This window comes from Lissotriton helveticus, chromosome 7 (assembly GCF_964261635.1).
Source record: "Lissotriton helveticus chromosome 7, aLisHel1.1, whole genome shotgun sequence".
NCBI lineage: Eukaryota > Metazoa > Chordata > Amphibia > Caudata > Salamandridae > Lissotriton > Lissotriton helveticus.
The window spans coordinates 84111880-84136655 of record NC_136068.1 but is presented as its reverse complement, the minus strand read 5'-3'; the positions used below and the strand labels follow the sequence as shown (position 1 = coordinate 84136655).

The 24776-nt window shown below is 42.8% G+C and overlaps 2 protein-coding genes across 5 annotated transcripts in view; one reads left to right on the top strand and one right to left on the bottom strand.

Moving 5' to 3' along the window:
• MRPL51 (mitochondrial ribosomal protein L51) overlaps window positions 1-2950 on the bottom strand; it is a 43925-nt gene extending 40975 nt beyond the window's left edge. The window contains exon 1 of the mRNA XM_078651571.1: window positions 2844-2950. The gene's annotated coding sequence lies outside the window, so the exon portion shown is untranslated. The remainder of the gene's footprint in view (window positions 1-2843) is intronic.
• A 154-nt stretch (window positions 2951-3104) lies between these two features.
• LOC144768137 (uncharacterized) overlaps window positions 3105-24776 on the top strand; it is a 166000-nt gene continuing 144328 nt past the window's right edge. For 2 of the 4 annotated variants that reach the window (XM_078651566.1, XM_078651570.1), the window contains exons 1-2: window positions 3117-3248; window positions 17249-17785. The gene's annotated coding sequence lies outside the window, so the exon portion shown is untranslated. Of the gene's footprint in view, window positions 3249-3273; window positions 3372-17248; window positions 17786-24776 lie in introns of those variants that run through there. The other 2 variants (XM_078651569.1, XM_078651568.1) reach the window with 2 other exon arrangements.

The window sequence follows — 24776 nt, the reverse complement described above, 5'->3', positions numbered from 1 at the left end:
TAATGTATTAACATTATTCTTTTTTATTTCTTTTGTTGCATTGCTTCTTATTTTGTTCAGAGGAAGGTGATGTGGTATCGATATGTACGCCCTGCGCCCGTGGTGTCTCTCGCGGTACACTCACTTTCTCATGAGCTCTGCCTCGAGACACACCACCACAACAGGCTTACATGTCTTATTGTTATGGTTCAAACATGTATGTGTTCAGCGCCCGTGGCAGTTGTAGGCGGTGAGCGGGTTTTCTGTTGCAGGGTCAGTTAGACTCTGCACTCCTAAATGGCCGTTGCAGCTCGTCGTGGGCTCTGCACTTCAATAAATCACTTTACCACACTTCGAGTCAATGCATCTTACTACACCCACCTACCTTGTCATCCATCCTTAATGGAACACATGCATTTAGTTAACACCGCACTCGTGAAAGAATTAAACACAAATCGTTATCTTTTGGTGTCAAGGAAACGTTAATTCAATATATTGCAATACACAACGCTTAATTAACCAGGGAACCAGAGTTCAAATTCCGTCTTCCACACTTTACCAAACTGTATGATATATACTAGCCAAATAAAATTGTTTTCCTTCCCTATACTTTGTATTCCTTGTAAGTCCAATTTGAGAAGAGCACCTTAAATAAATTAAAATCGGCATGTGCACTATGGAGAAACAAAAATTCAGGGTGTGCTCCTCGCATAACTGTCATAAGAATATCGGTTCTATAAATAGAGTACGTGGGAAACTGAACATATTTAAGCTGACTCATTCAACGTCGTTGAGGCATACCCTAATATTTAAGTTCATGTTTAGCAGTTTTAAATACATTGGTTTTCTTTTTGATAGTTTTATATAGTGAAAACTTGACCCTAAAATATTGCTGTGCTATACAGGAGCCATAGCTGCCAAGGTTTCAGATTGATATGTGTGACATTTTAATAATTTTAGAGTAATTATGAGTGACATTTCAATGACTATGAGTGACACTGTCTCGTGAGCAAAATTAAGCAATGAAGAGGAGGGAAACAATAATATCAGAAATTGCACACATTTGAGGAACGAGAAACGAAGTTAACTGCTGCAAAACGTAAGAAATGTAAACGACTTCCATTGATCAGACTCTAGCTAAAATTACAGAAATTAGATAAAGCAGCTTGGAAGTGGTTCAAAATGTCTTTATAATCAGCTGAATGACTCTCAATCCCACTCAACTGCTGCCAGTGACCTGAGCTATAACGCAACTGAAAACCAAAGCAGAGACATATTGTGTGAGTGACAGGGGCACAGGCAAACTCGGAATAAGTCTAGAATAGAGTGGTAGGCACCTGATTGAGATGATTCACACTTAACACACAGAACTGGGGAAGCTCTCAGGTATGTTTTCATGAGTTTAAAATGGTTGAAGTTCTCTGCAGTTGAAGATGCCCTAATATTTCGAAAGTAATCCGTTGCATTTAATTTGACGTTGTGAATAAACACGGCACAGTTTATTCAATTTAACAAGAAGCTCTATTCAATATTGGTTCACTAAGGGAGTGGGCTTTGCTGTGCTAGCTGCCCTGACCCGGGCAACCTGAGTGCCTCTGAATAAGTGAAAGATCCGCCGTGGCCTTCACGTGCTGCCTCTAATCTCTTTTCCTCTACTTGTGAGGCAGAGCGTGACGCTCGGAACAAAAAAGGGGGCCCAATGAGGGGGTGGGTGGGGGGCTCGTGGGGGGCTCCTTTACCAAGCAATAAAAAAATCTTTCCAGTCGCTTCAGAGACCCACGGCCTCTCCCAAGGCTCCGAGGAGAGATAACCGAGAGGTACGGCGGAAGAGCTGCACGTGGGGGTGGGGGCTCAGCCAGCATCTTAACTAATAGCGCACACAGGCTCTCTCTCCCACTGACTTCGAACATGAGGTGATAGCAAAGTTTCACTAACCTCAGTCACAGAAGAAGGGCCCTCCACCTCCAGTCTGTCCAGGCGGCCCCGGTGTCACTGACTACTTTCCGTCGGCTACAGTAAGATATAGCATGATTCGATGGGGGGGAGGGGGCGGTAATAACAATTGCACTGGTGCCCGAGCCGATGCAAACTTGCGGACGGTGCCGTAATTATAAGCAGTGCTCCTTTTAACAGTGAACATGCTGCGCAGCCCGCAAACTATCCCAGCTACATCGAGCGCCCAAAATAAACTGCGCGCGCTTCCGCAGTGACGTCCCCCCGCGATGACATCAGCCTGTCAGTAAGAGCCGAGCCGTGGCAGTAGATTCACCCAGGATACATTGTACTAAAGCTGCTCGCTGCCTCAGAGACTCAGTTTTAGTCAGGCTTGATAGTTACTCAGGCTTGACAGTCTCAAATACTGGTAATATACTCCGCTTTTAAATACGCTGATTTGCGTGACAATCCTTTCACATGCGGTAATGCAACTTAAAATGCGTTAGTGTCACACCGGATGTGTGACACTTGACAGGGCTGAGGAGCCCCTGTTTCATATAACTCACTGAAGGGAAATAAGCTGATGTACTAAACAAAAACACACTTCAGAATGTTGAAGACGTAACATTTTCAATTAAAAGCACCTCTCCACTTCTATTGCAGTATTACACCTCTACTTGTATTTTGCACGTTTTTGTAACCTGCACCCTTATCACTTTTTTCTCCTATAATGCACCGATTGCTACCTCATGTATTTTGGTTGCTCACTAGTGTCACTTTTGATTCATGTAACTTATTGTTTGCTTTTGTATTTTGTTCCTGTATATCATTATTGGTCCTTCTGTGAAGCGCTCTGACACCTTCGGGTAAAGTCCGCGCTATATAAAATTGCATAAATAAATAAATAAATAAAATAAATAAATACTCACAAGGACCTTCAGTACATTCGGCCCGGCCTACTCCGTTGCCCCTCATTGATTTCTATTATTACTTCCGGGGCTCTCATAACAGCCAATCACACGGCCGAACATATTCTAGGCGTCATCTGAGAGTAAAAGGGACTCGTACTGCGTAAAGCGATCCAGAATTGGAGATTTTCCGTACCTCAGCCAATCCTTGAGTGCTGCTCACAATTCAGAGGTTTTCATTGGCTGCATCGCTCGCACGTGCTTCTGTGGAGAAAGTACGTTGTTTAACAAATGCTGGCTGCAGGCAAACACGCAGTTTAAATCCGGCTCGACTTCCTCTGCGTAGGTTAATTATAAACCGAGTGGTGCTGGGGCCTACCGTTCAAGCGTCAGGCGTGTGGCGACAGCTTGTATCGGCATGTATAGGTACTCCTGCTTCCAACTGTCAGGGGAGGTGGTAAACTGTCAAGCATTTGAAAGAAGGACCAAGTCTGGCGCTTGAGGTTGTCTGATGCTGGGTCCCTGGCCAAAGAGTTTTTGTGGTGACAGGTTAGACGACGTATGGCTCAGTTCACGATTGACAGTCGTCTCGATACGAGAACTACTGCCGGGGTGGGGGGTTGTCCAGGAATTTTATTTTAAAATAAATATAATCAGGGCACAAGTTCTTAAAAAAGTGGGGGGATGCTGACGTTACGACAGAAAGTGACGTCAGTCACAAAAAGTGGCTTGGCCCTGATCTCCCCCCAGAGAGGCCAAAGACTGAATGTGTGGCTCCATTTGCTTCAGTTATTGAGCTCCCGGTAAAATAAGTGGGGGGACGCCGTCCACCCGCGTGGTACCCCGACTCGAGGCCTGTATATAATATATATATATACAAATATATATATATATATATATATACATACATATAGCCACTTGGCTTGGTTATGTTTAATGTGTGTGCTCTTTGGGAGTGCGCCCCGTAACACTGCAGAATCTCCGTACAATTCCTCCAAACGTTAGGTAAGTAAAGAATTACATAAAGTTTGGAGGCTATATCTCGACTGGTTTACCAAAAAGTAGAAAATTGGCACCCATGGAAGTACTTCTTGAACAGATGCAAATTTACAACTTTTTGGTATAAATAAACTTTGGCAAGTAGTATGCTTGGAAAGCTGCGCCGGTTTCTAGTACAATGTAGCGTGGTCCCAGTAATGTCAGGACTAACTAAACTGTTATGCAATCTAACACAACTCTACACAGATGGCAATAGTCCAAAGAACTTGAATAGCAAATGTTATTTAACCTCAATGCCGCATAAGGAAATTATGTTATACACTGCTTGTGAAATTTTGTTTAGAGGAGAAGAGTGATGATGTTTGTATTATTCAATGAAATCTGGGATGTGGAGAGATGAGTCCAAGGGGCTAATTACGAGTTTGGCGGTCCACAGACCGCCACACTCGGGGTCGGGGTGGTGGCTGTCTTTCGACCGCCTTAATAGGGGCAGGATGGTTGCGCCGCCGTAACTGCCAGGGTCTTGTGGCCGCAATATGCATGGTGGGGCTGCTGCAGCTCTGCCAAGCATATTACGAGTTTCCTCACGCTACACTTTTCATGGCAGTGCGGCCGCCATGAAGTTTTGGTAGTGAGGAAACAAAGGGGGCCCTACATGTGGATGAACACAGGGGGGTACAACATGTGCCCCCCTGTGTGCATGCACTGCCTTTAACGTTCCCATTGCAGTGCCTATTTCATAGGCACTGCGATTGTGAGATATGAAGTGAGTGTGATAATAAATCCTTGAACACTCTGCATTGGTAGAGGCTCGGCAAAGAACAGCCAGGTAGATTACATACTATATATGAAGTACCAATAGTGGCAAGACAATAACTCTTTGATTAAACAATGGGAGATTAGTGACCAAGCTAACAAGCATTGGCATTGCCAATAGGTCTCGCTTGTGGGACCTTATAAGTATTTAGTTTTGCAGCACAATATCCTTGTTGCATAATCGGATATTGTGCTGCAAAACTAAATACTTATAAGGTCCCACAAGCGAGACCTATTGGCAATGCCAATGCTTGTTTCACAGAAGCGCACACTTGGCATAAAAAAGTCTCGGGAGACAGCAAGCAACAGTCTGGTTGGAACAGAAAATGGCTTTCGCTTTGACATTTTCTGCACTAACAAGTGTTGTGTGCAAAACGTAACCATATCTGTGTAATGCGAAATTTCGAGGAATTTTACACATTTTGCAGAAGGCAAAATTCGGTTCGAGAATACATTATCAGCAAAAAGAATAGTATTTACTGCTTTAAAAATCTTGAAATGCCGTGGGAGCTTAGAACAGCAGGCGCAACTTCACCTGCCAAGGAAAATTCATGCCTTTTATTTCGGGCTCAGATAATGAGTGTGTACGTGAGGCCGGCTCTGCTCGGCCTGTAGGCATCTGTAGCCCTGGCGGCGGGAGTGGGTGAGGTGAGTGGAGGTGGCAGAGGGGTGTGTGGACTCTGTGGAGTGAGAACCAGGTGTACCTGGAGGGCAGGACGGAATTGGGAAGGAGAGGCTAAGAGCACAAGGGGTGAGGGGGGGCAGAGATAGAGATGCAAAGGCAGGGAAGTGCGGAGTTCGGCGCGACGCTGTGTGAGGCCAGATAAAGGGAGGAGCGTTGAAGGGCGGGAAGAGGTGAGGAGACAGATGCTGGAGTCCCGAAGAGGGAGACCCACCAACAGGGGCAAGCGTGGAGTTGTTATTCAGAGAGGGAGACAGAGACTTGGGATTTGGGAACGCTGAGATCCTGAAGATCCCGAACAGTAGACCACGGAAGAAAGAGTTCAAGCGAGATGCGACGGCGCTGGAGAAGCCAGAGTAGAGAGAGGGTGAACGGAGGAGACATGGACACGAAAGAGCAGTGACAGGAGGCTAGACGTTGACAGCTGTTGAAAGGGAGAATAGATTTGATTTATTTTTTTATTTACTTTATGCGTTTTTATATAGCGCGGACTTTACCCGAAGGTGTCAAAGCGCTTCACAATGGGAACAGTAGCGTTACATGAGGAGAAAATTACAAGTGGACGTGTTACAAAAGCAAACGTTACATTGCATGAGGCAAAGATGACAATTGTGCATGTGCCAAAAGCAAACAAAATACAAGAGGTAGCAAGCGATACGTTACAAGAGGAAAAAGTGACATGTGTGCAATTACAAGTAGAGGTAAAAAAAAAAGGCAGATAACAAGACCAGGGAGACATGGACGAGAAGGAAGACACTGGAGAAGAGACGGAGCAAGAAAAGTCAAGGCAGGAGCTGTACGAGGTTGTTCTAAAAAAACAAATCTTCTGGTCGTGACGTGCGATCATTGGAGGGGGTGCAAGGGATGAGGGACCACGGCCTGGGGGAAGCTGGCTGGGGAGGGGGAGGAGAAATGCAAGGAAGTTAGGGGAGGAGAAGCCGCAGAGCGCACGCTGGGCGAAGCCCTTTGATGTGCTGTGCGGCAAATGGAGGGAGGCTGATGCGTGTTCATGTTTGAACACGTGGTTCACGTGAACTGCATGAAAACGCCAGCAAAAAGCTGGTGGTTTCATGATATTTTCGCTACTTGAATTCTCGCTCCGCTCGATGCGCATGCGCGCATCGATAGGTCGCGAGACCTAAAAACGAGCTAGTAGTTAACGAACAGCACTGACAAGGACAGAAAATGTTGTTGGATTAGCATTTTAGAAGTTAGTCATAAGAGACTGAATGTCAATTTGAGCGCAAGTACTAAAGAAATAACTAACTGCAATTACTCTCAAGAGTGTGATTACAAAACAGCGTCTACTTCCTGTCAGCTGATGAGGCCAGTTTAGAAAACTATAAGGGGTGAGTTAAGCTTTGTTTGAAATGCTCATTTATAAATACCATATATAGCAGCGACGGATGCTGCTGCTATATATATATATATATATATGAGCAGAAAATGGGTTGATGGTGTACGGTGTACACACAGTAGGGTGCAAGGTCTCCTATATAGAAAATAGTGTTCATGGTTTGATGTGAACACAAACTTGGAATGGTGTAGTGTCTCCCTAAACACTGATGTATTGTCTCCCAAGGTTGAAACCAACTGACATACACCTGTTTCTAAATTCCAATTAGTAAAGTACTAATTCATATTTTTTCATATCCTACAAATTTCTCATTCGTTCAGGAAAGAGAGTCTTATGCCTCATTTTTTCACATACTCCTTTTGAATTAGGGGTAGGCAAGGAGGTTTCGGAGCCCAGGTGAACGCCGAGTGACCCATTGAATCGACTGAAACATGTCCCAAGTCTACAAAATCAAAAACGTTTATGATGCAGGGAAAAGAGATGGAAAAAGTCAAACGTTTTTCATACTTGGGTAACCTTTTTAACACAGTTTTCTTGGGACCCCTTGTTGTATTTAAGAGAGCAGCATCCAGTTGGAGCCTCTGATGCACTTTTCCGGTTTGCTGCCAAATTGGGACAGAAACCTGAAAAATAATTATTAGCTCTTTATAAAGCAAAATACCCACCAATAGCCTATTACTTGGCAGTAGTATGGGGGTATAGGAGGAGCAATAAGCTTCAAGTTGCAGAGAATAATAATATCAGAGAATAATTTTATCAGAAGACTAATGATGGTACCAAAAAGTGAACACACAGAATTCTGCCACTTGGAATTAAGGTTGGAATATATAGAGTACCGTATTGTCCTTGCCCCACTGTTATTATGGGTGAAGATTTGGCTATCTAAATATTTAGCCTTTTCAAAAGACATTATTAAGGCTTGTCTGGCCGTCTCTACTGTTGATAAGATTTCCTGGTTTCTTTATTTGAAATGTACATTGCTCGAGATTGGCTTACGGGAGGGACTTCTATGAAAACCCCCAGAACATGACCACATGAGCCCAAGACGGAATAAAAATGGCCTTTTCTATTAGGGCTAACACTCGTCACTGGCAGTTGTAGGAACATATGCTGTGTCCTATCGGAGCTAGTCATATGGCTAATCATTTACAACTTTATCTAGTTTTTAGCACTAATTCACAATATAGATTTACCATAAAAGGTTTCGATTAGGCACAGTGCACTTCTTGGCAACATTTCCACATCACAGACGTTGGTCAGACCAGCTCATGCCCTGTCCTTGTGACAATTTGTATAAACAAAGCATTTTGCACTTCTATTATTTTTTGCACTGTATAAAACAAGTGCAAGATTTTTACTCCTACTATTGAGAAAGCAACATACCTGTACATATAGAAAAAGCTTTAAATATCTGTATTCTATGGTCTATATTGACATCTGCCATGCGGTTGTGAAGTTTATCAGGGGGGTCTCTTGTTATTAGAAAGCGCTATGGGCAAGATTGTTAGGGCAATGATTATCTAATTAATTGGTGTACAATGTTTGAATAAGGTTTACAATTAGGGCTGTTCTACATAACCGTCTTAGGGATGCATCTTCCTTTTACATTGTCTTGTACATGAATTGTTTGAATGTTGGGTTTAAATCATTGCTATGAAGACCAGACCAGTTTGAAGATTTTACCAAATCATTGTCAAGATGAGTGGAATTGATGGGAGATACCCAACCCGCTTAGGTTATATAGTGTAAAAAATGATTTTGAATGTATAATACTGTAAGAGCACAATTTTATCTTCGCGATCCCATGGAGTTGTTGAGCTGCCCTTAATTTAAAAACAATACAGAAAGTCCGGGTGACATAGCGGCCCACTTAGGAGCACCTTTCAAAGGTTCCTCTTTTTGAGGTTTTTGTCACGCTGGTTCTGATCTTAGTTTTGGGAGTAACATTTTGTTAATTGATATATTATGGCTGGAGTTTTCTTTTAACATTTTTATATTTATGATTTTTTTATGTTTTTAACATGTCTTTGAATTGTGCACTTTTATGGTTCACTGAACTGAAATAAAGTTAATGTGACTATCTAAAACACGTTGGCAATATAAGGATGTCAGAGTCATTGTATTTCCATTAGACATCCTGTCTTCAAGTTTGTAATCATTATGTGGGTCCCCACTGAATAAAAGATATTTAGGGTATAACCTTAATCATTTTTACAGTAAGTGGACCCCTTAATCTGCCCATGAAACTGAATATATAAGCGCTCCCATATTTGGTTGAGGTCGTTCAGGTGCCAGTGACCAATTTGGATGAGGTGTTTCCTCTCAGTAGCTTTTATGACCCTGTAGGTTTGATAATTAACATTTAGACACTGAATTTCATCTGGGCTTTCACATTTTGTGGTGAGAATAGTGATTAATTGAACTCTAGCTTCAATGGGCAGCCATTTGAGGGTTGGGGAGGGGATGTGATGAGTTCAAATGTTTATTATCTGTGGCCAGTCATACCATCACTTTGCAGCACTGCCTTGGGTGGGCCAAATGAATATTTGGTTTCTGTGGTTTCTGGAGAGGAGAGTTTCCCACACTTGAGTCTGGAGAAGACACGAGCCTCGACTAGAGGAATAAGCTGTTGGTTGCCCCAGAGAAGTCGCTGTTGTTAGTGGGCGCTCCTTGCAATGGCAGAGACTAGCCACTAACAGTTATGCCAGTATTCGAGGATAAAACACTGAACTATGGCTCTCATCACAATAGCCCGTTTACAGTTAGTGGGTGGGAGGCTGGAGGTGCCCAATGTGAGGTAGTATCCATCACCTCTTGACTGAGACATGGCTGAGACATGGCTCACTCCGGATTCCCTACCGGACATCTTAGCTACTTTGCCTGCCGATTACTATATCATCTCAGTAATCCGTCCGGCAGGTAAAACTGGGGGCGGTGTGGCCATTATCGCCAATAAGAAACACCAACTTAGACAACTTCCTTCTCTAGACATACCTAATGTGGAGAATATAGTTGCCAAATTAGATACTGCCAATGGGACTCTTGTGGTGGTCCTATTATACCGCCCACCTCAAACTATGGCCACGTTTCCTGCCACCTTTGCGGAGCAATTGGCTACGCTGGTTACAAATAATTCCAAACTACTCCTGATCGGGGACTTGAATCTCTGGTTTGATAACATAATATTAGATCCCCAGGCAGCCGAGACAAAGGACCTTCTGAATGATCTGAACTTAACACAAATATAGATACCCAAACTCATCAAAAGGGCCATAGTCTTGATCAACTCTGGTCTCTGAACTTACCCATTGATTTTATTGATATTAAACCCTGTAGCTGGTCTGATCATTTTAGCATTAGTTTCTCATTTTGTGTTGATAAAACCCCTCAATTTAAGCTGCAGGCTACCAATTCGACTCGTAAATGGTCCTCTATGGATATGTCAGCTTTTTTAAATCTGTTAAAGTCCACTCTGCCAGTGCAGAGTCCTGATGTGGAGACAGCCGATTGTAGGCTTAAAGAGTGGCTAATTTCGGCCATTAACATCCATGCCCCCCTCACTCACTTTTGTAACTCACGTGGCGCGGACGCACATAAGTGGTTCACGCCGGAGTTGAGGAAATTAAAACTAGAAGTGAGGCAGCAAGAGAGAATTTGGCGAATTAATTACTGTCCCCAAGCAAGGATTGTATATTGTTCAATCCGTAAAGCCTATCAGAAAACGCTGCACACTCACAAAACTGCCTATTTCTCTTCTAAAATATTAAATGCGACTAATAAGTCGAAAGAAATTTTCAGGATTGTGACTGAGCTGTGTAATGATGATAGAGCCTCTCCCCCGGTTGTCCCCTCACAATTACTCTGCAACTCGCTGAACGACTTTTTTAATGATAAGATACTACTGATCAAGGATACTCTATCCAAACTTCCAGTTTGTGCCCCGATAGATGATATCTTTTTTAATCCCCTTACCTTGCACTCTTTTCCCTTAATTAATGATCAAGTCCTTCTAGATTTGCTCATTAGAGTTAAATCAGGATCTCCTGAGGATGTCTGCCCCCCCCAAGTAATGAGAGAAATTGGCCGGGCAATCCCAGATAGTTTGATCCCTTTGCTTAACAATTCCCTTACGTCAGGGATAGTTCCCAATAGTTTTAAACAGGCCTTACTGATTCCCTTAAAAAAGAAACCTGGCATCGACTCCTCAGACCTCTCTAATTACCGCCCAATATCACTTCTGCCTTATCTGTCTAAGATTTTGGAGGCTCATGTCACCAACAGCCTCTCAAACTTTGTGGAAGCCTCTGGCTACTTTCAACCTAACCAGGCAGGCTTTCGGCCTGGTCATTCCACTGAGGCAGTCATACTGGCCGTTCAGAACACCTTAAGGTCTAATGCCGATGAGGACTTGCACCAGGCCTTGGTGCTATTGAATCTGTCTGCCGCATTCGACACGGTTGACTATACCATCTTGGTCAACCGTGTCGAACAGGCCGGTCTTCGAGACTCAGCCTTGGCCTGGCTCAAGTCTTTCATCTCAGAACGCACCCAGTCGGTTCGGCTGGGTTCCTTTACAGCCCCAAAAAACACTTCCCTCTGTGGGGTCCCCCAAGGATCCTCCTTGTCCCCCTTATTATTTAATTTATATATGCGGCCTCTTTTGTTCTCCTTAAGAGAGCATAAGGTTACTGTATATAATTATGCAGACGACCTGCAGTTGGTTTTTGTGCTAAACTCACTGAATGCGGCCGAGGACTTTCAAGCAACCATGTCTTTTATTCAAAGGTGGATGTCTTTAAATCACCTCAAACTAAACCCGGGAAAAACCGAACTCATCCTGCCTGGGAAGAGTGAGATCAGTTTGAGTCCACGTTTTTGGCCGTCGGACATGGGCTCTCCTCCAAAAAAAATCCCAAACTGTAAAAAGCCTGGGAGTGACTCTTAACGAGGACCTTACCTTGAAAAGTCAAATCGGAACGGTGGTTTCCTCTGGCTTTTTTCAATTGAGGAAGATCAAGAAAATTGCACACCTTCTTACTGATTTGGCTTTAATCCAGGCAGTCAGTGCTCTGGTCCTGTCTCATATCGATTTCTCAAACGGCCTCTATTTGGGCGCGCCTATTGGCCAACTTAGAAGATTGCAATACCTGCAAAATCAAGCTGCTAGACTCATCTGCAAGGTACCTAAGTGGGAATCGATCAGACATGGACTAGAGACCTTGCACTGGCTGCCTGTGGAACAGAGAGCCACATTCAAGGTGGGCTGCATTGTGTTCAAGGCCTTGGAGGGTAAGGGCCCAATGTTCCTTAGACAACTGCTGAGTAGATACAGACCCCTACGCAGCTTGAGATCAGCTCACAAAGACCTACTTGTGGTCCCTCGTTTCAAAAAGAAACGACAAGAAGGTAGCAGCTTTCAATTTTTAGCTGCTTCCCTGTGGAATTCCCTCCCTTTGACTCTGCGACACAGTAGGGACCTTCTTGCCTTTAGAAAGGCATTTAAAACTTTTCTTTTCACTCAGGCCTATTTGAAATAGTGATTTTATGTCTTTTTATGCACTGTTATGTTTTGATTCTCTCCTCAGCGCCAAGAAGCTCTTGGGCGTACGCGCGCTTAACAAGTAATAAATAACATAACATAACATAACCTCTTGAACAGAAAGGCCGTATTTTTTTGGGTAAGATTAGAAGAAATTCTGTTTTGGGTAGGTTTAGGTTTAGCTGGTAAAGTGATACCAACGTTTGAATTTTGGTCAAAGTGTTGCAGAAGGATGTCTTTTGGGGAAGAAATCTTCAGATAGATATGGCTATTGTATGCATACTTGTGGTAAAACATCCAGAATTATTGAGGATCTCTCTAAGTGGTCCTAGTTATAAGTTGAACAGTGTTAGGGATAGTATTAAACCCAATGGAACTCTTTGTTGTAGGCTGACATCTGGAAAAAGACCACCCAATTTTAAATGCCGTATATTAGTTCGACCAATAAGAGTTAAACCAATCTAAGACTACCCCTTCAGTGTCTATCCTTTTTTCAGTTTGAACATCATAGAGAGGTTATTGACTGTAGGGCAGGTGAGATGTCAAGGAGCTCCAGAAGTCAAAAGAGTTGTCGATTTCCAGGATGCAGAGAACATTATCAACAATTTGTAGAAATACACTTTTGTGCTATAGCCTTCTGTTTTCTAATTGGAAGGTAGTTGTCTTTCTGACTATAGAGACAATGTTGGCTGGCTACACAACTGTTTTCTTACCTTTCTCAGGAAGACTGTGGTCCGGATAGTGCAGAAGTTATTTCTGTTCTTGGGCTTTAATGAGAGTTCTGTGAGAAGGGGAATAGACTTCATTAGTTTTTAGAGTCAGGAAAGCATCTTGTTTAAGACAGGAGTTTCCCAGAGTTGACAAGATTTTTGCTCATTGAACTGTGTATGCCATTAGGGAGGTGGTTAGGGGTTAATACTTTACGGTTTTTATGAGATTGGTCTCCGTACTGTGTCAAAATGTGACAAAAGCTTGCGCTTTGAGTGAGACACTTACCACATCGGAGGGGGGAGGTGAGGAGGCCCCCATTGCAGCCGCCACTGCCAGGAGTCAATTTCTGCTGCTATCACGAGAGCGCCAGGAGGCGCCTTAAGACTGCGCTCTGCTCCGCATCGCGGGACGTGAGCGGGACGCCGGGCTAAGCCCGGGCAAAGGGCGGGCCCTCTACGGCCCTCAGAGGCCAGAGGAGGACGAGACGGGCCACCCCACTTGACTCTTTCTAAGTAGGAGGTATAGAGACGCTTTAACTCTTTATTCATCTCGCATTGTACTGCCTATTGTCGTTTTTGGAGTTCTTCATTCCATTAACCATGTCCATCTGGGAGGAGCTAAATGCCCTGTGTGGCACAAAGTACGCCCCGGACGTATCAACCCCCCCTATAATGGGTAGAGACGTTGACCAACTAAACGGCACTCCACGGGATGTACCTCTATCTCCCAATAAAGTCCACTCTCAAGTCAACACACTGTCCTGGGGTTTAAACTGTAAAAGGAAGCATGAAGAGGAAAAAGATAATGACAATGAGATTCAATCTAACGCTCATACATCGTGCACCAGCCCTTCATCAACCCCCTCTAGCCCAACCATATTTATGTCGGATAAGGCTGTGAATAGAACATACGACCCTGTATCGCCCCTCCAATTGTCCTTACTGGCCCAGTTTGAGCAATTTTTTTTTTTTTTTTTTTTTTAAAGAACCTTTATTTATTCGTCCGAGCAATTACAGGCAGTGGCCTACAACCGTTCTGGCCGGCCACTAAGCAAGTCATAATGATAGAAAATCAATAGCAATAAAACTCAGCAGCACAAGGCCAGGTGTTTCAGCAAGAGCAAGAAAGAACGTATATGCAAGTATATATGTAGGCATCCAGGATTAAGGAAGGTTCGTTTTCCAAATTAAAACAATTAAAACTAACAATCGGTCCAGGTCCTGCAGTTAGCCAGCACAAAATGGAAGGTCAATTAGCAACACATTTGCGTTAGGGAAAAAGGGGCTACACATACAAATCAGGATAATCCCCAGCACAATCACGTTTCATAATAAACCAACGCCCCCATCCCTCAAGAACTGAAAATACTACAGGAACCGTAAGAGACAAGAATGTTGAAATAGAAAAGGAAAAAGAAGGGGCCATAGAACCAAGGAGGAAACAAGGAACCAGATAGAAAAATCCCCCCCCCCAGCCCCCCACCCCGCACCCCTGCAGAAGGCCATGGCCTACCCCCCCCCCGGCAGTGTGCCCGTCGCCCTAATTAAGAGACCCGAAATTTAGTAAGGCAAGAAAGAAAAAGAGCGGAGGAGGAGAGAAACAATATACCAGCTCCCAGCCACCCATCCCCCAAGCCCCAACCCAGCAAATCGACCCAGAAGCGAAATCAGTGTCAGTCAATACTGCGCGTGCCCCACATAGTCACCAAAATATCAAACACCAGTAATCAATGAAGCAATCTCAACCCTGTCCCGTGCGATCAAGTGCAACAACGGAGTAAAGCCTGCCAGCCTCCATATTAATCGACATAGGCAAAAAAGGTGACCAGGAGAGTTCGGTGGGCTGCCCACCAAAGCCAGCCATAAACAACAGTTTGCAGTCAAGAGTACCGTGAGAGAGTTCCATGCGCAGCAATAAGTCCCAAGCAAGCAGTCCAGTAGTCGTTGTAGGATCCCGGCCCTCCAACAGTACCATACCCACCGGGAGAATAATGACGCGTCGTTCAAATGTAGGGTGTGACACAGTGTCCTGGACGCACGAGCAGTCTCGTATAGTGTGTCCCACGGCCAGAATAATGGCATCTAGTTTCCTCTCCAGGTCGCGGGTAAAGCAGTCCAGGGCAACGCGAAGGGCACCAAGAGCAGCAATAATATCACCGGACCCCAGCGTCGTCTCACGAGCACTATCCACGGCACTCGTCCTCACCATGGGCCCCTCAACCGGCCTCTCCACAATAGTCAGGATAACGCTGTCCCATGCAGCCGATCGGGTGTCGTCGGGGCACAATCGAGCCATGACTGCAGGGGCGATGAGCTCAATGGCGTGTCAGGAAATGTTGCATAGATGGCCTCAACAGGCGACAGGATCTTCACCGCACGCCAGAGCCCTCAGAGCCCAAGCACAGATCTCGAATTGCACAAGATGGCGCCCACAGTTCGACAGGAGAGATGGAAGGAACATCCAGGCGGTGCACGGGCAGAAAAACCCCAATAGAGTCTAATCTCCCGGTTCCTTGATGTTCCGCCGGCACTCGATCCGCTTGGAGAAATGCGGCAAGGGTTAAGCAGTGCGGGTGACTCACTCCGGTCAGCCGACTCCTCCCCGTTACAGGCGGCCGTTGTTGTTGCGTCGGGGGCCGGCCATCCCTCCCATGCAAAGCCCCGGTTGCACGGCTATTAAGGGCCGGGCGTAGCGCGGGAACAATTCTCCGGTTCTACCGCTGGTGAAAACCTCGGGAGCACGACACCGCACGCTGAAACACTGCCCCTTCACGATAACGCGGCTCGGGGTCAGGATTAGTTGCAGGATACGTGCACAAATCAGTGAAGACGGCGGAGCTGAGTGCCTAAGCGGCCATCACAGTCGCCCGCTTGGCTCCTCCCAGTTTGAGCAATTGTTAATATCTGCAATATCACCTCTGGTCACAAAAATTAATGATTTGGGGGACAGGCTGACTAGCATTGAAAAAACACTTAAAAAGAACTCCTTACCAACTGAAAAAACTGCTATACCTATTTGCCCTAATCCTCCCATCAACCACGAAAAGCCTAAGTCCTCTGCATGCAGGAAAGTTCAAACTCTTGAATCCCCTCTTACCACACCTATTCCAACTGGCCCTAAAGTTACTTTTAATCCCGCATTCGTACCTCATAGAGCTCCCAGGGTCGCTCTAGAAAGAAGGCACCGCATTAATCTACCTCCCGAAGCCGCCCCATACGTGACTGTCCTCTCTGGGGTCCCTGCACTTAGCCAGGGCAAACTCGAAACACACCAGGACCTGCTAAATAAAGTAATTTTTTGGCTAAAACACAACAGACCGTTGCCACCTGACCTAGATGGTGGAATCCTGAGTGTCAGGAGGGTGGGGTGGCTAGGTACGTTGCCCAAAGACACCTCGGGGGACTTGATTTTAATCAAATTTAAGAATAGGAACATTGTCCCCTACCTACGATTCTGCCTGCCCAAAGAAGGAGATGGCCCTATTCGCATTTGGGACTTGTATGATTTTTATCCCGGCTCCCAACATATTCCGCTATCATGACAAATGACAATGACAATGAATTATAATTCTTGGAGATGGGGATTCTGTGTACCCTGTGCTATTAACCCTCTAACTAGTCCTGAATATACACGAACATTGATTAGTTGACTAGTCACATTTATTTAATCCTGTTTTAATAGTTGATCTTAACTTTGTAATGAAATATTGAGATATCTATGCATGTATGTATTGTTGTTGCTTTTATGGTTTTTAACTAAAAATCGAATAAAGCTAATCTGACCCAGAGTGAGCTTGAAATCAATTAAGTTGTAATTTAAGCAAGAAGGTAGGTCATTAGACTTAACTTTCTCATCAAAGAATTTTACAAAGTTGTTACATTTGATTTCTGCTATGAAGGTTATGTTCTTCAAATACTGGTTATTTGATTGTACTCTTCAAATATGAGCTTTGGTCAGTACTTGGAGGCATCCAAACAAGATTTAATATGTGAGGATTTTGCTGTGAAGATTGATAGCTGTTTCTATCAAGCCCCAATCGTATTAGATTTGAGGGGGATCGTTTGCGTTCTTTTTTTTTTTTTTTTAGGCATTTTATTCTCACAGCTAGGTCTTTTGAGAAACGTCAAAGAGAGAAGTTTGGCATTTTCATTTTGCTTTTAAATGAGCAAATTCTTAGATAAGGGCCTCCAGGAACTACTTGTATTTGTCTGTTATGGAGTAAAAGTTTTGGTCAGGGTGGGATGATTAAACCTGGCCTTAGTAGCAAGGGCCCTAATATTAACGTTCTCAATGTCACAGAGCCATATTTTTTTCTTTTTTAGGTTGATTTTAAGATGGGAACATCAGCATAAGTGTGGAGATAATCACACCGGTCAAGTGGGATCAAATCCTCCCCTGTAAGGATTGAGCCATCTGAAATGATCAGTCCCAGAATGGAACCTTTGCTATGTGGCAGCTTCTGTCGGAATTGGAGGAGATCGTCCACTTGTAGGAAAGAGGAGAAACAATTATTAGGCCTGCTTTACATTGCCCTAATGAAGATTGACATCTCAAGGAAGACTGTGGCCTGTGAGAATATTAGTTTAGACCTGAAAAAAACTCCATACTTTCTTTGAAAAATCTGCTGATATCACCCAAAAGCTTCATGGTGCTAATAACTTGAAAGGTGAAGTCCAGCAAGGGAAAACAATCTGAACAATACTAACGGAGTACCTTCGTTTTGAAGGCAATACAAACAGCAGATAATTTATCTTTCAATTGAATTGATTTAGGAAATGAGTTCCACAGTGAGAGATTAAGAAATGAGAAAATCCTACCACCCTTTCTTTCTTTAGTCACACTTGGGATAAACAATAAAGGTAGGTGTTGTAATATAATTGTGTAGTGAGTTTAAACTTAAGTTTCCTTTTACAAGGCATCCTTCAGCCATTATCTTCATTCACAGTGCTGTTGCTTATGTAGAATTGATTACAAACTCTTCATGGACAATTATTGAGCAAGTGACATCAGGACCCAACGTACAAAAACGATTGTACGAGAAGGAACAAAGATCGGTCTACAGACTGTCCACCCATGTTGTAGGGCTTAACGATAACATCCCATGGGCTACAGTCCTCTGACCCCTGTACTCAAGAAACTCCCAATTTAGTTCCTGTGCTTAATGCACTTATGATCACCTGATTGGAGTCCATTGACCTCTGTATTTAAGAACAAATAAACACGTCACCCCTATGTGCAAGACATATAGTGAGTGTTGCCTCCTACTGAGTTCCTGTGCCTAACATTCACTCGACTAGAATTTCCCAGTCTCCTTGTCCTTAGGCACTAAGCCAGTCCTTATACCCTTTCATTTGCATTTAACAATTTAAGTTTTGTAATTCCCTAAGGCCTCCTGAAGGAATTAACAAAGTCCTTCGTTCCCTTATTTTACCTCCGGCCCCGGGATTCGAACCTATGCAATTTGGTGAAACTGTTTGACAAGTTGCTTAACAACCCCTGTACTTGGACCCGGACACGTTCCGTAGTATGGCTCACGCCCTGTCTCAGCAACGTGACCCCGCCCACCCGGAAATGCCGTACCTCGTTTGAAATAGCCTCGGCGCCCGCAGCTTCAACGCGGGGTGGCTACATGAGAGGCATGTAGGTAATCAGCTACGCTCTTTCCTGGCATACTGTAAGTACTTTACTGCTAAGAAATACGAATGACGCTTTCTCTTGGGTCATTTTTTAGCGCGAAGGCGCTTCAAGGGCATCTCACGATCTTTTCCCTTTTTCAAAATACAGAATATGTCCCTACCAGAGGCCCACTCCCACCCCACCCCGTGAAGCCTAGAGACCCTAATAACATGAGTGAGTTTGACCACCCTTAGGTCTCTTCCCGTGTGTTTTTATGTTTGTGAGTCCTGTCTGTTAGTGATGTTTAAAAGGACATTTGTTTTCACGTCGTTATTCGCTCACTATACTTCAAGTGAGCACAATTGAGTCACGCACAAATGAATTTACGGAGTGCATGAGACCTATATGTATAACGATATATCAACCACTGTGCACACCACTTATTGATAGGTGTGCAAATGGATCCGGTTGAGTCACGCACCAATTAAGGCTGAGTGTGATAGACTCAAGTCTATCAAGATATCTCTATCACCGTGCACACTACTCCCTGACAGATGCACGTACAATGTCCGATAGGTGTATAAGTGAACATAGTCGAGTCACGCACCTACTATCTGTGGAACGTACGAGTCAATAATACTATATTGATCACTCTGCACCCCACTACCTGACAGGTGGGCCGGCATGATTCGAGCTCACCAACGCCACTGGTAATATATGTTTCACCTTTGTGCACATCTAGCTCGTTGTGAGATCTGAATGGGTTCGGCACAGTAAAAAAGACACATGAGAGATAGTACTGCACGACGTTACATGCTTGTAACTATTGTTCCATTCTTCTTTCGCAGGTCTTTTTATTTTCTCTCACCCATTTTTTTGAGAGACTGTTCTACTGCATACTTTGCCAGTAGTTCTAAAGGAATCTAGGACTGGCAGAGCATTAGTGTACTCTGACCACCCATTTTCCTTTGTCCTGAAGAAAACCCGGCAACTTCCGTTAGCGGGTTGAAACATGTAGACCTTCAACACATAGATACACATGGTCATAACAAACTATAACTGTATCGCTCACACATTTTAATATTGTCCAGTAGTCTAGAAATAAACTTTATTCACTATAGTCATACCAGGACAATTTTTAACTCCCTTTTTTTGCACCTTTCACACACAATAACCTGCTCCACTGTAATTCAGGTGTCGTAGCACACCCTGACGGCATTCGGCTTTCAGGGTGGACCCCGATGATGAAGCATGTCACCAACCAGGTTGGTGAGTGAGGGGTTTATTATAATCCAGGAAGGACTTGCTTCTCATCCCATCGTCCCACCCAGATCGCTCCTCGAGCTTTTCCAGGTGATACTCCTCTTATGTTTAACGTTGTTGAAAAACAACTGCTATTCCTCATATATTCTAACAGGCGAAAGATTAACCTGGTATCATGCTTCTTTAGTTATAGTAACAGCTCATTGGTTCTTAATTGGACTCAGACTCCCAGTAGACTGGTGTGGAGTGGCATGCCGTCACTTTGTGGAAAAACGTCTCCATTGTTATCATTTACACTGTTATCAATTGGATATATACATCTTTCCACTGGAAGACAGTTTTAGGTACACCCACCCCGAGGTAATCAAATCTACTTAAATTAGCAATCATCCTAACTGCCTGATTTTGAACTCTCTACAATTTCTAAATAGATGTGGCAAGCAGTAATCAGCAAAAACATCAACCTAAGCGAGTTGTTGCAGATAGAAAGAATTTGTTCGCAAAAAGGAGAATTTGAAAAACAGCACAGAGACTTCCTGGCAATTCAAAGCTATTAAATACATTAAGAAAACAACCTTAAAGCCAATACAAGTAATTTGGTAACTGTGAAAGCAAGAGCGCACAGCAGGTAAGGGAATGTATGATGTCCACAGTAAATTTGGTGCTCCAGACAAAAGTAGGTCGGTTACCACGACTTGTAAATGAGCTAGCAGTAGCTCAAACAAAACCAAATTAATTTATCGAGCACTCAAAAGTCCAGTCAAATAATCAGTAGTCTGTTATCTTGCAAAAGTTTTAATCTTGAATCTTTCCAATTATCATCTTCATTGGATACATCCTTTACATCCTTCAGTATAGAACAATCTTCATTCTACATGTAGCCACATAGTCTTGCAGCCAACACGTGTTTCGACCTAAAGACTTCCTCAGGGCTGCAACCCAAACATAATACAATAATGCCAATACATTAATAAATTATAGCCGTACAAAATCAACATTTAAGGCATATCTGAAATTTCTAGCGAAAAACATCCCAAACCTTAAGGGTGCTCAATAGTAACAACAATCAAGTCAGTAAAGGCTAATCACCAAGAAAAAAGCTGGAGGCACCAAAGTATAGTGAAATCAGAGTAGGTTCTAAGTTTTAGTCAGCATCATATTAATAAGATCGAAAGGTACAAGAAAAAAACATAGTATGTTAATAGTATCAGAGGCGAACATGCTGTGGGGTGTCATACCTAATTTCTTCACGTATAAGATTATTGAAAATCCGATCCTATTGCTTCCGGTAAGATGCTGTACAAAATAATAAAACTAAGGTTGTACCACTTATTATTTCTTACAGTGTTGTAAACTAAATCTCATTAATATTCGTCTCACATCCTCTTACCTATTATTTCAACGACTTCACATATTTCTAAAGTCTGCCCGGCTCAAAAAAGTATCAGGTGTCCAAGTTCGTCACCTGCAATGCGAGATTCCAATTAGCGCGTATTAAGTAAAACTAATGTAGGTAGCAAACGATTTTGTAATAGTAAGGGGCATCTCACCTCTCGTACAGAGTAGTGTACGTCGGAGCGCGTTCATTCCGTTCTGACGTCCTAGTGTGGCGCCATCTTGCTATTCTCATTTATACTCAGTGAGACTAGCGGCCGCCATTAAAGTAAAACTTGTTATAAGTATAACGATAATATTGTATTAAAATCGCGATAGTTAAGTGTAATATGGATTCACTTCTCTAGATGTAAATTACATGAGTATATATAGATAACTACGTTAATTTCTAAGATAAATATATTTCCTGCAAAATAGAGCCGCTGACTAATGCTAAATTCGCACCATTTGTTATAGAAGATTTAATAGTTATTGCTAGTCACTTTTCACGATAATTGGTGAACTAACTGACTGTTGAATTTCATGTATTTTATCGGGTTCTCTAACAGAACGTTTCTAGTTTTTACGGCGCCATGAGAATCACTGAGAATGAGAACATAATGAAGTTCACATGTATTACTTAATATGAAGATATTAACTCTGAAATGAACCTATATCCTCTCCTATTCACCTATACTCTTGCTTTATATTCGGCTACTTTAATACCTCTGATGGCATGCTGATGGGGTTTTAATTACGATATCTCTTGATATATTTTTTACTCGAGAATATTGGCCCTATTATTGTAAACCACGCTATCTATATAATATACATTACCTTAATACTATCTTATCCTAATTCAGGAAGACAACGGAGAGTACATTTGTTCTGATTTACCATATTATGTGATTTAGACAAGTCGCCCCGAGACTACTCCAAGATGGCGCCGAAAAAACTAGAAACGTTCTGTTAGAGATCCCGATAAAATACAAGAAATACAACAGTCAGTTAGTTCACCAATTATCGTGAAAAGTGACTAGCAATAACTATTAAATCTTCTATAACAAATGGTGCGAATTTAGCATTAGTCAGCGGCTCTATTTTGCAGGAAATAAATTTATCTTAGAAATTAACGTAGTTATCTATATATACTCATGTAATTTACATCTAGAGAAGTGAATCCATATTACACTTAACTATCGCGATTTTAATACAATATTATCGTTATACTTATAACAAGTTTTACTTTAATGGCGGCCGCTAGTCTCACTGAGTATAAATGAGAATAGCAAGGTGGCGCCAAACTAGGACGCCAGAACGGAATGAACGTGCTCCGACGTACACTACTCTGTACGAGAGGTGAGATGCCCCTTAGTATTACAAAATCGTTTGCTACCTACATTAGTTTTACTTAATACGCGCTAATTGGAATCTCGCATTGCAGGTGACGAACTTGGACACCTGATACTTTTTTGAGCCGGGCAGACTTTAGAAATATGTGAAGTCGTTGAAATAATAGGTAAGAGGATGTGAGACGTATATTAATGAGATTTAGTTTACAACACTGTAAGAAATAATAAGTGGTACAACCTTAGTTTTATTATTTTGTACAGCATCTTACCGGAAGCAATAGGATCGGATTTTCAATAATCTTATACGTGAAGAAATTAGGTATGACACCCCACAGCATGTTCACCTCTGATACTATTAACATACTATGTTTTTTTCTTGTACCTTTCGATCTTATTAATATGATGCTGACTAAAACTTAGAACCTACTCTGATTTCACTATACTTTGGTGCCTCCAGCTTTTTTCTTGGTGATTAGCCTTTACTGACTTGATTGTTGTTACTATTGAGCACCCTAAGGTTTGAGATGTTTTTCCCTAGAAATTTCAGATATGCCTTAAATGTTGATTTTGTACGGCTATAATTTATTAATGTATTGGCATTATTGTATTATGTTTGGGTTGCAGCCCTGAGGAAGTCTTTAGGTCTCAATTTGACCAGACGAAACACGTGTTGGCTGCAAGACTACGTGGCTACATGTAGAATGAAGATTGTTCTATACTGAAGGATGTAAAGGATGTATCCAATGAAGATGATAATTGGAAAGATTCAAGATTAAAACTTTTGCAAGATAACAGACTACTGATTATTTGACTGGACTTTTGAGTGTTCGATAAATTAACCTTAAAGCCAACTTCAAAAGCAGAGAGAAAACATTGCAAAACAAAAAAAACAGGTGGGCACTAACAAAATAAGATTAATCAGCTTTTCTCAAAAAATTATCTAGTAGCTGACAAAACTAACAGCGCACGGCTTGTAATTCAAGACTATTGCCCATGCTATGGTCGCAACACAAATGTGAATTACGGATGACGCAATTTTCTTTTCCAGCTACTGCAAGAAATCAGTGAAGCGTTTTTTCCAGAAAAGTGTCCTGGCCATGTACTGCATAACGGAGCCAAGTGACTGTTGGTGGGCTTTTTACTGCCATAGAAGCATGTTCCTTCTCCAAAAGGAGCACCCCAGTTGAAGCTACACTTCCTTTTTGCAGACTTTGAATGGCACTCTTTCCCATTACATCTACCAAAGCCTGTCTTGCCGTTTTTCCAAGCATTGGTGGAATGCAGCTGAATTTAATTTTCTGAGCCTAGGACAAAACACCAGCAACTGTGCACAGGGAGAAGTGTGCCTTGTCATTGGTCACAACACTAATTTTTTTTGATGATTTCCACCCACTGCTTGAGGATGAGGTGTTGAGTGCTCCTGAAGATCCTTAAATCTTCTGACTAACGTGGAACAGTCTGAAGAACCAGATGGAAAGTCATTTTTTTCATTTGCTAATGCAACATTCAACTAATTCCCCTGAGCCTGCTGGATGCATGAGCTTGCCTACTAAGGAAAGCGGTTTAATTTCTCTGAGACCCATCATTTAATTGTTGATTGACAACTCTGCAAATCCACCAATATTCTAAACGTTCCCATTATCTGCAACTCAATATATACAAAACGTAATTGCTCTACAATTTGAGGCAATCACGAGTACTGGTTTGATATGTGCAAATAAGTTACTACTTTCTTTTTTAAGTTGTCATGTAATGTCTACATTTTTTTAAGTGAGTCCTGCCCTTATTGAAAGTGATTCAGCAACCAAGAGAATATTTTCTCAAAATGAAACGAGAAATAGAAGTGATGTTGGCATATTTAATGCTGAGCTTCAGATGTAAATTAATATGAACGTTGTTAGAACTGGCTATTTCTGGTAGGCTAAGGATGACGCCAAAGCCAGGCAGAAACCACCATTCTAGTCAGGGCAAGGAAGTCACACGCCAAGATAACCCCTGCTCACCCCCTTGGTAGCTTGGCACGAGCAGTAAGGCTAAACTCGGAGGCAATGTGTAAAGCATTTGCGCCAGCGCACAACAGCAACAACATCCTAGGCACACCACAAAGGGACTCCACACAAGGTTATATTAAAATAACTTTTGTATTGTAAACACACATCAGATAAAAAAAAAAATCACACATGTACATTGTGCCAACTGGCACGGGCAACATTCATAAGGGATTATTTACAAGACAGGGCCACAT